The sequence below is a fragment of the Salvelinus fontinalis genome, chromosome 18 (genome assembly GCF_029448725.1).
Source record: "Salvelinus fontinalis isolate EN_2023a chromosome 18, ASM2944872v1, whole genome shotgun sequence".
Taxonomy (NCBI): Eukaryota; Metazoa; Chordata; class Actinopteri; order Salmoniformes; family Salmonidae; genus Salvelinus; species Salvelinus fontinalis.
The window spans coordinates 8,583,381-8,600,005 of record NC_074682.1 but is presented as its reverse complement, the minus strand read 5'-3'; positions in this window follow the sequence as shown (position 1 = coordinate 8,600,005).

Genomic DNA, 16,625 nt, shown 5'->3' with positions numbered 1-16,625 from the left:
TATCACAAAGGGTCAGGCAAAAGGGCAGGTCGAGGGCAAGCAGAGGTTCGTAATCCAAGACAGAGTCAACGAGGGACAGAACGGCAGGCAGGCTCGGACATGGAGAACATGCTCTTGAGTCAACCGGGAAAAGACAAGGATGTCATCAAGATAGACAAACACAAACCGGTTCAACATGTCACAGAGCCTGGAACACTGCGTTTGGTCAGACCAAACTGCATAACCAGGTACTTGTAGTATCCGCTAGCCGTGTTGAAGGCTGTCTTCCACTCGTCTCCTTTCCGTATCCAAACCAGGTGGTAGGCGTTCCGAAGGTCCAACTTCGAAAAGATGGTCGCACCCTAGATAGGCTCGAAAGCCAAGGAGAGAAGTGGTAGCGGGTAACAATTTTATACAATGATATCATTGTGGCCCCAGAAGTTGAAACATGGGCGCAGGGTTTTGTACTTCTTTTCCACAAAGAAAGCTCCCTTAGGCAGAGGAGACTGAAGGACGCATGATTCCGGCCAATAGAGAGTCTTCAATGTATACCTCCATGGTTTTGGTCTCCTGACCAGACAGGGAATAAAGCCACCCCCGAGTTGGTGTGGTGCCCAGGAGGAGGTCAATAGCGCAATCGTAGTGTCGATGCGGAGGAAGGGATGTGGCGCGAGCCTTGTTGAAAACCTCCCGGAGGTCCTGGTACTCTGCGAGAACGGCGGAGAGATCCGAGGCTTTACCCAAGCCCACAAAAGGACATCCCAGGGCAGGCTGCGCCGCCTTAAGGCGATGTGCGTGGCAGAACTGGCTCCAACCCAGGATAGAACCAGTAGCCCAATCGATCAGGGGGTTGTGCCTCTGGAGCCATGGAAATCCCAAAAGCACAGGTGTATGAGGAGATTAAATTAGTATAAACTGTATGGACTCACTGTGATTACCCGACACTTGCAGGTTAATGGGAACCATACTGTGAGTGACCCTGCCAACGAAGCGTCCGTTCAAAGCTCTGGCGTCCATGGGAATGAAGAGGAGTTGAGGAGAGATACCCAGCTCAGATACCAGGCTAGCGTCCATGAAGCTCTTGTCAGACCCAGAGTACTCTGAGAGATTCTGACTGGTCACCCCACAGCAGGATAGCGTGGACAGGAGTACGAGTAATTGGAGTCTCCCTGTATGGCCCATCAGCGTACCCGTACCTACTGATCAATCCTTATATTCAAGGGTAACTGAAGGGTAACTCCTGGGCTGTGAGTTCGTCTTTGATTTCCTCCGATAATCCACGAAGGAAGGTGTCAAACAGGGACTCCAGGTTCCAGGCACTCTCGGCGGCCAGCGTGCAAAAGTCTAGCATGTAGTCTGCCATACTGCGGGAGTCTTGACGAAGTGGCTTCTGAGCCGCCTCTCTCCGGGAAATTGAGCAACTTCCTTACCTTCGCCACGACATCATCCAGACTAAGGAAAATGGCTGATTGTTAATACCACACCGCCATAGCCCAGGCGAGCGTCCTTCCCGACATCAGCGTTATAAGATACGCAATCTTCGACTGATCCGAAGGAAATTAAGAGGGCTGCAGCTCAAAGATGAGGGAGCACTAGGAGAGAAACACCTGGCAGGTTCCAGGATCTCCTGCATAGTGCTCCGGAGGAGGTAAGCAGGGTTCTCAGGGAAGTGGGGTAGGCTGTGGAGAAGCATCACTAGTAGCAAGGTTACTGAGCGCCCGGGAGGTTTCTGTTGTGGCTTGCTCCAGTACTTGACTATATGGTCATGGCATTCCTCCAAGGTATGGAGTCCCTCCATGAGGTTCTGAAGTAGCTCCTCGTGTCTTCCAATGGTGGCTCCTTGCAGGGAGACAGCATTGTGGAGCTGGTCTGAGTCTTCTGGGTCACTCATGGCCAGTTTGTCCTATCACAACTCAAGATTTGACCCAGATGCAGACACAGGAGAAAGATGTTTCGGTTCTCAGAATATTTACTATCACAAAGGGTCAGGCAAAAGGGCAGGTTGTGGGCAAGTAGAGGTTCGTAATCCAAGGCAGAGTCAACGAGGGACAGAACGGCAGGCAGGCTCAGGGCAGGCAGAAAGGTCAGAACCGGGAAGACTAGAAAATAAAACTAGAGAGAAGCTAACACACGGAAAACACGCTGGGACGACTTGACGAGACAAGACGAACTGGCAACAGATAAACAGAAAACGTAGGTATAAATACACAGGGGATAATGTAGAAAAATAGGAGACACCTGGTGGGGGGTGGAAACAAGCACAAGACAGGTGAAACAGATCAGGGTGTGACATTATGTGTAAGGCAAAAGGTTCTACTCAGAACCTATAACATCATAAAGACTGTTTTTGGAAGTAAGTCTTTTTTTGATGATTCTTTGGAAGGCAAGAAGGGTTTGTAAGAAATTGAAATAGAGACTGGAAACTAGCAATAACTACACTTCAACATAAGCCATATATTATACAAAAACACACATACTCCTCATTTCTCTTGGACATATGCTGGACTTAAGACACCAACTATAGACACACATAATTCCCCTCCCCCATAATAACCACAGACACACCCAACCCATGGTTGGACCTCAGGACAAAGAACTCTCAGGAACCAATGGAACGTGGACACCAGGCCTGATCAGGACTACCCAAGACCCAGATCGACCAATCGGAAGGCCGGACTCGCAGATCTACCTACTTTGCTTGTTGTCTGTATAGTACTGAACAATTCTGGAAACGCTCTCTTTTCCTGACGACCCGATACGGATCAGATAGAAGGAGCCGTGCTGCACGCTTTGCATAATATTTTTACACTTGAATAAACCTGCCTTATTATAAAATTATCCACCTCGTCCTATGTCTCCACTTGGTCTCCTGTCTCAAGTAAAACGAATTATTAACAGGTTCTACATTGAACATTTATCATATTTCCCAGCATGCTCTATTTCAGGGTGATTTTCATAATTGTTTGTTTTAATATCTGTGTTTTTTGCATGTATATTGATTGGTTGATTCATGTTATGCTACACAAAGATACATAGCGTAAATGTTTCTAAACTAATCCAATCTGTTAGTAGGCGGACTGATTGCACCCCTTACAGAGATGGTTGTCCCGGTTTATATGATTGAGGCAGTCTCAGTAATTATCTGTTTCAACCCTGGCAGTCATTTGGAATTCAGGCTGTGGGTAATAAAACATTCCTCTTGTTTGAAAATCATAACTTTATTGATGGGAAACTACATTTCCTGAAGCATGAAGCTTTCCAGGCAATCGTGTAGAAAATAGGTACATTCAGAGCTTCATTATCAGTTCACAATGCACATTAATGACATCTGCTGATCAGCAGTAAAAAACAAAGTGTGAGTATCAGTTTCTTTTTTCTCCACTGATTTATCAAAACTTCATGGCGCGTCCGTAAAGTCGTTTGCTTTAATAGCCTACAATCAGTTGGATTCCATCTTACATCATGTTTCCCTGTTTTGCCTTCACATCGACTATTTTTCAAAAATTGAATCTATAGCAGTGCAGAAAGTGCGGTTCCACATAAAACTATTTTCAAAATAGTGTGCCTTCAACATGATTCGACTTAATACCCTCACATCCCTGAATTGTCCATAGTTCCCTACTCAACCTGCTAAGCTATCAGTCAGGTGATATGACATGTACAAAATCCCAGCTATATTTATAGGTACGATATCCAGTAGAGGTTGGTGTTTGAAAGCAGCTTAATTGAAGAGAGCACTGGAACCACGGCGAGATCAGTGGGATGTCGCATTTTGCAACACACGGTTTCAAAAAGCATGTGATCAAACTGACCTTCAGACGTCCTTGATGACGGACTTCTGATAAATTGATACACGCATTGGCACACTGTTTCGAAGTTAGCTGCTTAGCAATTTCGATGCATGCCTTGGAGCTCCAGTATCAAACGTAACATCACTACCTAACTCTGTCTGGATTCCAATAGGAATTAAAAATCACATTGCAAGCCAGCACAATGTGACTTACAGGCCTGTAAACCAGGAGTTTCCCAACACCACTGAGTTAGGGTATAACTAGGCCTTCAAAGAAAGGCCTTATGATATATGTAATGTTTTGTCATAAATAATTGAATTTTTAAGGATAATAAGGCTGGTGGAACCTTTGGAGGGTTCTAGGAAGAACCCTCCAAAGATAAAAGGGTTCTCGGTATATCCCTTCATAGAGGGTTCTAGGAAGAACCTTTAGATAATAAAGTGGTTCTCTGTAGAACCATATGAGAACACATATGAGAACCCTGTAGATGTCCTGGAACCATTTACAGGGGGTTCTATGAAGAACCCTACATAGATGGTTCTAGGTAGAACTCTCTGCAAAGGTTTCTACCTAGCACCAAAAAGGGATCTCATATGGGGACAAACCAAAGAACCCTACATGGTTCTACTTAGCAACTTTTTTTCTAAGAGTGTAAGTAGGCCATTATATTCGTTCCTAAATTAGAAATAAATAATTAAATGAGCACAGTGTCCAATGGTCTTATATCTAGAATCAATATGTTTATTATGGAAATAGTCCTGTGGAATCTTCGTTATGCCAAAAACACCATCATGACTTTGTAGGTCACTCAGGATTCCACTGTCAAGACATTTTGCGCATCAAAATCACTATTGACAAAAGAGTTTGTTAAACAAGTTTTGATACATTAGAAATGTTGGTGGTATTAAATTCCCACCAAATATATTATTGTAAATTAATACAGTGTGCTAGCATAATGATTCAGAGACAATGGGTGAAAATCTAAATCAAATCAAATTTTATTGGTCGCATCACATACACATATTTAGCAGATGTTACTGTGGGTGTAGGGAAATGCGTATGCTCCTAGCTCTGACAGTGCAGTAATATCTAACAATACAAAACAATACACGTACATCTACAAATACATTTTTTCAAATTAAGAAATAGAGAAATATTAGAACTGGCAATATCAGAGTCCGGAATATAAATGTATATGTATATGATGGGATGTGTAGACATTATGGACGGTATATGGATATAATATGTAGTATATCTGTAGAATATGTGAGTTTGAATAGAAAATGTACACAGTGGTGGAAAAAGTACTCAATTCTCGTACTTGAGTAAAAGTAAAGATACCTTAATAGAAAATGACTCAAGTAAAAGTGAAAGTCACCCAGTTAAATACTACTTGACTAAAAGTCTAAAAGTATTTGGTTTTAAATACACTTAAGTATCAAAAGTCAATGTAGTTGCTTAAGTACGAGTACTTTTGGGTGTCAGGGAAAATGTACGGAGTAAAAATGAAAGAATTTTCTTTAGGAATGTAATGAAGCAAAAGTAAATGTTGTCAAAAATATAAATAGTAAAGTACAGATACTCCAAAACACTTCTTAAGCAGTACTTTAATGTATTTTAAAGTACTTTACACCACTGTTTGTACAGCAATAGTTAAATAGGATAGGCCTTGACTAGAATACAGTATATACAGTACATATGAAATGGGTAAAACAGTATGTAAACATTATTAAAAAGATCAGTGTTCAATGCCTCTATGTACATAGGGCAGCAGTCTCTAAGTTGCAGGGTTGAGTACCGGGTGGCAGCCAATTAGTGACAGTGACTAAAGTTCAGGCAAGGGTACTGGGCAGAGGATGACTAGTGGTGACTATTTAATAGTCTGATGGCCTTGAGATAGCTGCTGTTTTTCAATCTCTCGGTCCCAGCTTTGATGCACCTGCACTGACCCCACCTTGTAGATGGTAGCGGGGTGTACAGGCCGTAGCTCGGGTGGCTGAGTTACTTGATGGTCTTCTCGGCCTTTCTGTGACACAGGGTGCTGTCGATGTCCTGGACGGCAGGCAGTGTTCCCACGGTGATACGTTGGGCAGACCACAACACCCTCTGGGGATCCCTGCGGTTGCGGAAGGTGCAGTTACTGTACCAGGCGGTGATACAGCCCTACAGGATGCTCTCAATGGTGCATCTGTAAAAGTTTGTGAGGGTCTTAGGGGCCAAGACAAATGTATTCAGCCTCCTGAGGTTGAAGAGGCGCTGTAGCGCCTTCTTCACCACACTGTATGTGTGGATGGACCATTTCAGATTGTCAGTGATGTGTACGTCAAGGAACTTGAAGCTTTTCACCAGTGGTGTACTACTTAGTTGTCTTTTGTACTTGACTTTCCTATTTATATTTTTGACTACTTTTACTTTTACTTCACTACATTCATAATGAAAATAATACACTTTTTACTCCATACATTTTCCCTGACACACAAAGACAGGAAAATTCTCAAATTCATGCACTTATCGAGAGAAAATCCCTGGTCATCCCTATTGTCTCTGATCTGGTGGATTCACTAAACACATGCTTCCTTTGTAAATTATGTCTGAGTGTTGGAGAGTGCCAATGGCTATCCGTAAATTAAAAAAACTAACAATATAAGGAATTTGAAATTATTCATATTTTTTACTTTTGATATTGTCACGATCGTGTGGAGGATTGACGGACCAAAACGCAGCTTTAGGAAAATAAGCCATCTCCTTTTTATTAACGAAGAAGGCAAACGAAACAAAAACACTTAAACACTAAACAAAACGATCGTGAAGCTAAACAACGATGTGCACACACTGGCTACAAACGTATCACATAGACAACTACTCACAACAAATGAAAGCCTATGGCTACCCTAAATAAGGCTCCCAATCAGAGACAACCGAAATCAGCTGTCTCTAATTGGGAACTCATTCAGGTAACCATAGACTCTCCTAGACAACTAAACATACATAGACAACGCTAGACACATGTACTCAACACAAACCCATATACTACACCCAACAACCCCTTTACCATAGAAACACCCAAAACCAACAAAACACAAACATTCCCCATGTCACACCCTGACCTAACTAAAATAATAAAGAAAACAAAGAATACTAAGGCCAGGGCGTGACATAACCCCCCCCTTAAGGTGCGAACTCCGGGCGCACCATTACACAGTCTAGGGGAGGGTCTGGGTGGGCTTCCATCCACGGTGGCGGCTCCGGCTCTGGTCGTGGTCCCCACGTCACCACAGTCCCTAACCGCCTCCTTGCTTCCTCCAAATGACCCCCCTCCACATTAACCCCACTGCATTAAGGGGCAGTTCCGGACTAAGGGGCAACTCCGGACTAAGGGGCAGTACCAGGGTAAGGGGCAGTACCAGGGTCAGGGGCAGCTCCGAACTAAGGGGCAGTACCAGGGTAAGGGACAGCACCAGGATAAGGGGCAGCACCAGGATAAGGGGCAGCACCAGGATAAGGGGCAGCTCCGGACTGAGGAACGGCAGCTCCGGACTGAGGAACGGCAGCTCCGGACTGAGGGACTGCAGCTCCGGACTGAGGGACGGCCCATGGCTGGCTGACAGATCTGGCTGCTCATGGCTGGCTGACGGATCTGGCTGCTCATGGCTGGCTGACGGATCTGGCTGCTCATGGCTGGCTGACGGATCTGGCTGCTCATGGCTGGCTGACGGATCTGGCTGCTCATGGCTGGCTGACGGATCTGGCTGCTCATGGCTGGCTGACGGATCTGGCTGCTCATGGCTGGCTGACGGATCTGGCTGCTCATGGCTGGCTGACGGATCTGGCTGCTCATGGCTGGCTGACGGATCTGGCTGCTCATGGCTGGCTGACGGATCTGGCTGCTCATGGCTGGCTGACGGATCTGGCTGCTCATGGCTGGCTGACGGGTCTGGCTGCTCATGGCTGGCTGACGGATCTGGCTGCTCATGGCTGGCTGACGGATCTGGCTGCTCATGGCTGGCTGACGGATCTGGCTGCTCATGGCTAGCTGACGGATCTGGCTGCTCATGGCTAGCTGACGGATCTGGCTGCTCATGGCTAGCTGGCGGCTCTGGCAGATCCTGTCTGGTTGGCGGCTCTGGCAGATCCTGTCTGGTTGGCGGCTCTGGCAGATCCTGTCTGGTTGGCGGCTCTGGCAGATCCTGTCTGGTTGGCGGCTCTGGCAGATCCTGTCTGGTTGGCGGCTCTGGCAGATCCTGTCTGGTTGGCGGCTCTGGCAGATCCTGTCTGGTTGGCAGCTCTGGCAGATCCTGTCTGGCGGGCGGCTCTGGCAGATCCTGTCTGGCGGGCGGCTCTGGCAGATCCTGTCTGGCGGGCGGCTCTGGCAGATCCTGTCTGGCGGGCGGCTCTGGCAGATCCTGTCTGGCGGGCGGCTCTAGCGGCTCCTGTCTGGCGGGCGGCTCTAGCGGCTCCTGTCTGGCGGACGGCTCTGTAGGCTCATGGCAGACGGGCGGCTTTGCAGGCTCATGGCAGACGGGCGGCTTTGCAGGCTCATGGCAGACGGATGGCTCAGACGGCGCTGGGGAGACGGATGGCTCAGATGGCGCTGAGGAGACGGATGGCTCAGATGGCGCTGGGGAGACGGATGGCTCAGATGGCGCTTGGCAGACGGGCAGTTCAGGCATCGCTGTGCAGACGGCAGACTCCTGCCGGCTGAGGCGCACTGTAGGCCTGGGGCGTGGTGCCGGGACTGGTGGCACCGGGCTGGGGACACGCATCTCAGGGCTAGTGCGGGGAGCAGCAACAGGACGCACAGGACTCTGGGGACACACAGGAGGCTTGGTGCGTGGTTTAGGCACTGGTGGTAAAGGGCTGGAGACACGCACCATATAGCTAGTGCGTGGAGGAGGCACTGGTGGTACTGGGTTGGGGCGGGGAGGTGGCGCCGGAAATACCGGACCGTGCAGGCGTACTGGCTCCCTTGAGCGCCGAGCCTGCCCAACCTTACCTGGTTGTATGCTCCCCGTCGCCTGACCAGTGCGGGGAGGTGGAATAACCCGCACCGGCCTATGTAGGCGAACCGGGGACACCATGCGTAAGGCTGGTGCCATGTACGCCGGCCCGAGGAGACGCACTGGTGACCAGATGCGTTGGGCCGGCTTCATGACATACGGCTCAACGCTCAGTCTAGCCCGGCCGATACGTGGAGCTGAAATGTACCGAACCGGGCTATGCACGCGTACAGGAGACACCGTGCGCTCTACTGCGTAACACGGTGTCTGCCCGTACTCTCGCTCTCCACGGTAAGTACAGGGAGTAGGCGCAGGTTTCCTACCTGACTTCGCCACACTCCCTTTAAGGCCCCCCCCAAGAAATTTTTGGGTTGTACTCACGGGCTTCCAGCCTTGTCTCCGTGCTGCCTCCTCATATCGCCTCCTCTCGGCTTTAGCTGCCTCCAGCTCTTCACGAGGAAGGCGATATTCTCCCGGTTGTGCCCACGGCCCCTTACCATCCAGTATCTCCTCCCATGTCCACGAATCCTGTGTAGGTGGGTCCTGTTGCCGCTTTCCATGCCGCTTGGTCCTGTATTGGTGAGTAGTTCTGTCACGATCGTGTGGAGGATTGACGGACCAAAACGCAGTTTTAGGAAAATAAGCCATCTCCTTTTTATTAACGAAGAAGGCAAACGAAACAAAAACACTTAAACACTAAACAAAACGATCGTGAAGCTAAACAACGATGTGCACACACTGGCTACAAACATATCACATAGACAACTACTCACAACAAATGAAAGCCTATGGCTACCCTAAATAAGGCTCCCAATCAGAGACAACCGAAATCAGCTGTCTCTAATTGGGAACTCATTCAGGTAACCATAGACTCTCCTAGACAACTAAACATACATAGACAACGCTAGACACATGTACTCAACACAAACCCATATACTACACCCAACAACCCCTTTACCATAGAAACACCCAAAACCAACAAAACACAAACATTCCCCATGTCACACCCTGACCTAACTAAAATAATAAAGAAAACAAAGAATACTAAGGCCAGGGCGTGACAGATATTTAAGTATATTTTAGCAATTATGTTTACTTTCAATACTTAAGAATATTTAAAACTAAATACTTTTAGACTTTCACTCAAGTAGTATTTTACTGGGTGACCTTCAATTTCACTTGAGTCATTTTCCATTAAGCTATCTTTACTTTAACTCAAGTATGACAATTGGGTACTTCCCCCCACAGTTTTTTCACCTTCTCCACTGCGGCTCCGTCGATGTGGATGGGGGCGTGCTCTCTCTACTGTCTCCTGAAGTCCATGATCAGCTCCATTGTTTTGTTGATGTTGAGGGAGAGGTTATTTACCTGGCACCACTACTCCAGGGCTCTCACCTCCTCCCTGTAGGCTGTCTAGTCGTTGTTGGTAATCAGGCCTACCACTGTCGTGTCTTCTGCAAACTTGATGATTGAGTTGGAAATGTGCATGGCCACGCAGTCATCGTTGAACAGGGTGTACAGGAAAGGGCTGAGCACGCACCCTTGTGGGACCTCTGTGTTGAGTATCAGCGTAACAGAGGTGTTGTTGCCTACCTTCACCACCTGGGGGCGTCCCGTCAGGAAGTCCAGGACCCTGTTGCTCAGGGCGGTGTTCTGACCCAGGGCCTTGAGCTTGTTAATGAGCTTGGAGGGTACTATAATGTTGAAGGCTGAGTTGTAGTCAATGAACAGCATTCTTACATAAGTATTCCTCTTGTCCAGATGGGATAGGGCAGTGTGATGGTGATTGCGTCATGGTGGATCTATTGGGGAGGTATGCAAGTTGGTCTAGGGTGTCGGGTAAGGTGGAGGTGATATGATCCTTAATTAACCTCTCAACGCCCTTCATGATGACAGAAGTGAGTGCTACGGGGCGATAGTCATTTTGTTCAGTTACCGTCCTCATGTGCAGTGGTGGCCTGCTTCGACAGCACTGTGTTTTCCTCGAAGCAGGCAAAGAGGGTGGTTTTCCCTTTATAACCCATTATTGTTTGGAGTCCCTGTCACATACAGTACCTGTCAAAAGTTTAGACACACCTACTCATTCAAGGGTTTTTGTTTATTTTACAATTTTCTACATTGTAGAATAGTAGTGAAGACATCAACACTATGAAATAACACATATGGAATTATGTATAAACCAAAGAAAGGGTTAAAAAAATCTAAATATATTTAACATTTTAGATACTTCTAAGTAGCCACCCTTTGCCTTGATGAAAGCTTTGCACTTTCAGTTAGAAAAGCCAAGGCTAGCTTTTTCAAGCAGAAAATTGCTTCCTGCAACACAAACTCAAAAAAGTTCATGGAGAATAAGAACACCTCCTCCCAGCTGCCCACTGCACTGGGGATAGGAAACTATCACCACTGATAAATCCACTATAATTGAGAATTTCAGTAAGCATTTTTCTACGGCTGGCCATGCTTTCCACCTGGCTACCCCTAACCCGGTCAACAGCACTGCACCCCCCATAGCAACTCGCCCAAGCCTTCCCCATTTCTCCTTCTCCCAAATCCAGTCAGCTGATGTTCTGAAAGAGCTGTAAAATCTGGACCCCTACAAATCAGCCGGGCTAGACAATCTGGACCCTTTCCTTCTAAATTTAGCTGCCGAAATTGTTGCAACCCCTATTACTAGCCTGTTCAACCTCTCTTGCGTGTCGTCTGAGTCCCGAAGATTGGAAACCAGCTGTGGTCATCCCCCTTTCAAAGCGGGAGACACTCTTCACCCAAACTGCTACAGACCTATATCTATCCTACCCTGCCAATCTAAGGTCTTCGAAAGCCAAGTCAACAAACAGATTACCGACCATTTCGAATCCCACCGCACCTTCTCCGCTATGCTATCTGGTTTCAGAGCTGGTCATGGGTGCACCTCAGCCCCGCTCAAGGTCCTAAACGATATCTTAACCGCCATCGATAAGAAACAATACTGTGCAGCCGTATTCATTGACCTGGCCAAGGCTTCGACTCTGTCAATCACCACATCCTCATCGGCAGACTCGATAGCCTTGGTTTCTCAAATGATTGCCTCGCCTGGTTCACCAACTACTTCTCTGACAGAGTTCAGTGTGTCAAATTGGAGGGCCTGTTGTCCGGGCCTTTGGCAGTTTCTATGGGGGTGCCACAGGGTTCAATTCTTGGGCCGACTCTCTTCTCTGTATACATCAATGATGTCGCTCTTGCCGCTGGTGAGTCTCTGATCCACCTCTACGCAGACGACACCATTCTGTATACTTCTGGCCCTTCTTTGGACACTGTGTTAACAACCCTCCAGACGAGCTTCAATGCCATACAACTCTCCTTCCGTGGCCTCCAACTGCTCTTAAATACAAGTAAAACGAAATACATGCTATTCAACCGATCGCTGCCTGCAGGGTCTTGTAGATGACCTGGAGCCAGTGGGTTTGGCGATGAGTATGAAGCGAGGGCCAGCCAACGAGAGCGTACAGGTCGCAGTGGTGGGTAGTATATGGGGCTTTGGTGACAAAAAAAACCTAACAATATAAGGAATTTGAAATTATTCATATTTTTACTTTTGATATTTAAGTATATTTTAGCAATTATGTTTACTTTAAATACTTAAGAATATTTAAAACTAAATACTTTTAGACTTTCACTCAAGTAGTATTTTACTGGGTGACCTTCAATTTCACTTGAGTCATTTTCCATTAAGCTATCTTTACTTTAACTCAAAGAAACCACTACTAAAGGACACCAATATTAAGAAGAGACTTGATTAGGCCAAGAAACATGACCGGTGGAAATGTGTCCTTTGGTCTGATGAGTCCAAACCGCTGTGTCTTTGTGAGAAGCAGAGTAGGTGAACGGATGATCTCCGCATGTGTGGTTCCCGGAGATCATCCGTTCACCTACTCTGCTTCTCACAAAGACACAGCGGTTGGAACCAAAAATCTCTAATTTGGACTCATCAGACCAAAGGACACATTTCCACCGGTCTAATGTCCATTGCTCATGTTTCTTGGCCTAATCAAGTCTCTTCTTAATATTGGTGTCCTTTAGTAGTGGTTTCTTTGCAGCAATTCACGCAGTCTCCTCTGAACAGTTGATGTTGAGATGTGTCTGCTACTTGAACTCTGTGAAGCATTTATTTAGGCTGCAATTTTTGAGGCTGGTAAATCTAATGAACTTATCCTCTGCAGGAGAGGTAACTCTGGGGTCTTCCTTTCTGTGGCGGTCCTCATGAGAGCCAGTTTCACCATAGCGCTTAATGGTTTTTGCGACTGCACTTGAAGAAACTTTCAAAGGTCTTGACATTTTCCGTATTGACTGACCTTCATGTCTTCATGTCATTTCTCTTTGCTTATTTGAGTTGTTCTTGCCATAATATGGACTTGGTCCTTTACCAAATAGGGCTATCTTCTGTTTACCACCCCTACTTGTCACAACACAAATGATTGACTCAAACGCATTAAGAAGGAAATACATTCAACAAATTAACTTGTAAAAAGGCACACCTGTTAATTGAATGCCTTCCAGGTGACTACCTCATGAAGCTGGTTGAGAGAATGCCCTTCATCAAGGCAAAGGGTGGCTACTTTGAAGAATCTCAAATGTAATATATATTTTGATTTGTTTAACACTTTTTTGGTTACGACAGGATTCCATATGTGTTATTTCATAGTTTTGATGTCTTCACTATTATTCTACAATTTATAAAATATAAAAAATAAAGAAAAACCCTTGAATGAGTAGGACTGTCCAAACCTTTGACTGGTACTGTACATCTCGTGTCTGAGCCGTTGAATTGCGATTCCACTTTGTGTCTGTACTGACATTTTGCCTGTTTGATTGTCTTTCAGAGGGCATAACTGGGCTGTTGGTACACGTCCATGTTCACAGTCACCTTGCCGTGTTTAAATGGGGTGGTTTGTGCTTTTAGTTTTGTGCTAATGCTGCCTTCTTTCCAGTGGCGAGCCGTCATTCAGAGCCCCACCTGTTCAGCAATAAAAAAAATCATGCTTTTTTTGTTGTTGCCTGTTTTGCATTAATACATGTCACATATCAGTTTGCATACAATGTAAAAAAATGTATTTTATTTGGCTTTCTTGACTACGGCTGCTCCAAAATGCAGGTGTTTTAGCCTAGGTCAGTGCTTTCTGTGGTGGTGGGGCAGCCAGTGGAAAATACGGTCCGTAGGGGTTGGTAATGTTCTCTAGTTGCGCAATGATTGGCTCAGTGTTCTGTCACTCATGGGGACACTACGTCACCTCAAAATCTACGGGGAGAGCTCGAATATTCAAGCCCCTTGGGTGCTGCCATAGATTTACATTAGAAGTGCCCATCCAAGAAAGCTCAAGGTCATTGTCCACATATAAAATGATGTCAAATTACTTTATATCTACCATAGCATTGGACTGATCATGTCAACGTCGTACATTCAAAATCTTAGCTAACAAGCTAGACAAGGAGTCATCATTAAAAAAAAAGTCTCCCGAGTGGCGTAGCAGTCTAAGGTACTGCATCTCAGTGCAAGAGGCGCCACAACAGTCCCTGGTTTGATTCCAGCCTGTATCACATCCGGTCGTGATTGTGAGTCCCATAGGGCGGCGCACAATTGGCCCAGTGTTGTCTGGGTTTGGATGGGGTAGGCCCGTCATTGTAAATAAGAATTTGTTCTTAACTGACTTGCCTAATTAAATAAAGGTTAAATGTAAAAATAAAATAAATCATCATGAATCAAGTTGACAATCTAAAAAAAATTGGGGGGAGTTTGTTCCACCGATGTTTACATGCACCAAGATTCCACAGTAGGACAAACGTCCTCTATGCATGTCCTGGTGAACTCAGTCAATGTTATTCTCAGAGGCAACCTGGAGCATATCGCAGTCTGCGTGATCCGAACTGCCATATCATTGTTCCATTCAACCAAATTAAAGGATGTTTTATTAGAATATCTTTACAGTTAAGTTATCTTTTGTTTTCTTTTCATTGTAAGACTAGCAGAGGACCTCTAAACGTGTATTCTTTGGGCCTCTTGTCCATGGGCAGGAAGGAGGTCACGCAGTTGTGGCAGTGATGGTCAAAGCTACAGTATCTCTGCTCACTTTGTTTTGACTCTGTATTGGCTGAAGGGAGGTAAACAGTGTCCCCTTCTGGATCTGTGTCAGAATGGCTGCTTTCTCCAACTAGCCTGTGGATCAAACAACTTCAACATTGTATTTCTCTCTGGTGAAGGACATGACAAATAACTGAAGCATTTATACTGGGTCAAATCCCTGTTTGACAAATGTTTTTGAAGCAAAATGTTTGTTGTCTTTCAACTAGGAATAGTTTGTGGTTATTAAATGTAACTAGTCGGTCAAGAAATCATGCATAGAGATTGTTGGTTTAACATTACTACTCTGAGAGGAGTTTGTAGTTGTCTTTACCTGTCCTTTTTCCATGACCAGAAGTGTACCAGCTGTCTATGACAGTATGAATGGGATGGGCGATGGTCAGTGTAGTGCAGCCTTTGAACTGTAGGGAGATTGTAGATCAGGGGTGTCAAAGTCAAATGGACGGAGGGCCAAATAAAAAATTTAGCTACAAGCCGAGGGCCGGACTGTTCGAATGTTCATTGAAAATTTTTTAAATGACGCATATAGTCTAGTGAACCTAATTGAACCTACTGAAAACCTAACAAATATATTCCAATATGATCAGATAAATAAAGCAATATTTTCTTATGGCTCTGTCAGTAATCTTTAATTTTCAACAGACACAAAAGACAAATTTCCTTTATATAAAAATCCCCATAACATGAACATTAAATGAAAGAAACCGGTATTCAAGGCACCATCAGTAGCCTATATTTTCTATTTTAGCAAAAGTGGGCTAAATTTACTTCAAAGAAAAAAACAATAATAGCAATTTTCTATCATCCACTCAACTGAAATATTTTTAAAATATAATTGGATTGAAATACAATAAAATAAAGTGCAAAAATCTATTAATCAAAAACAACACTTTGTATAAGGAGAAGTAACATGCAGTGAAAACAAATATTAAACTTTAACTTTTAAACTTGAACTGAGTAAAAACTCTAAATATGTGATTGCACAGTAATGTTCACTTGTTTGAGGTTGAGGGTGATACTTGGTGGTGTCCCATCTTTTCCACAAGTTCATCAATGTTCGGGGTAAGGCTCTGAGCTGAGGAAATCCTCAGAATTGAGTGGAGGTGTTCAGCAGTAAGTCGACTTCTGTGTGATGTTTTGTTCAGGTTCATCAAAGAAAACAGTTGTTCACACAGGTATGTGCTGCCAAACATAGACAACGTTTGAGCAGCCTGGATGCGCAGCTGGGGCATTGTGTCGGGGAGGAAACGGGCGAACTCCGCAGCACCCACTGCCGCATATTTTGCCCTCAGTGCATCATTGCATTGGAGGTCAATCAACTCCATTTGGAGGTTTGGTGGTGAGCTTTCCACGTCAACAGCAAATGGGTTACCGAGCAGTTCCAACCTGCTTTTTTGTGCTTCAAAGTCAGCAAATCGGCGTCGAAAGTCAGCGGCAAGCATACCTATTTTATCAGCCAACTGTGCGCTCGGGAACGCACTGGTAGAGAGCTTCTCTTTCATGGTCTGGCAGCTGGGAAAGTGGCTCAAATTTTCTTTCCGCATCTGCGTCTCCCACAGAGTCAGTTTGGTTTTAAATGCCTTCACTGTACTGTACATATCAGAGATGACATGATCCCGACCCTGCAGCTGCAAGTTCATTGCATTCAGATGACTCGTAATGTCACACAGAAAAGCCATTTCACACAGAAACATTTCGTCTCGGAGTTGTGTTGTGTCTTTCCCTTTGCTGTCCAAGAACAGA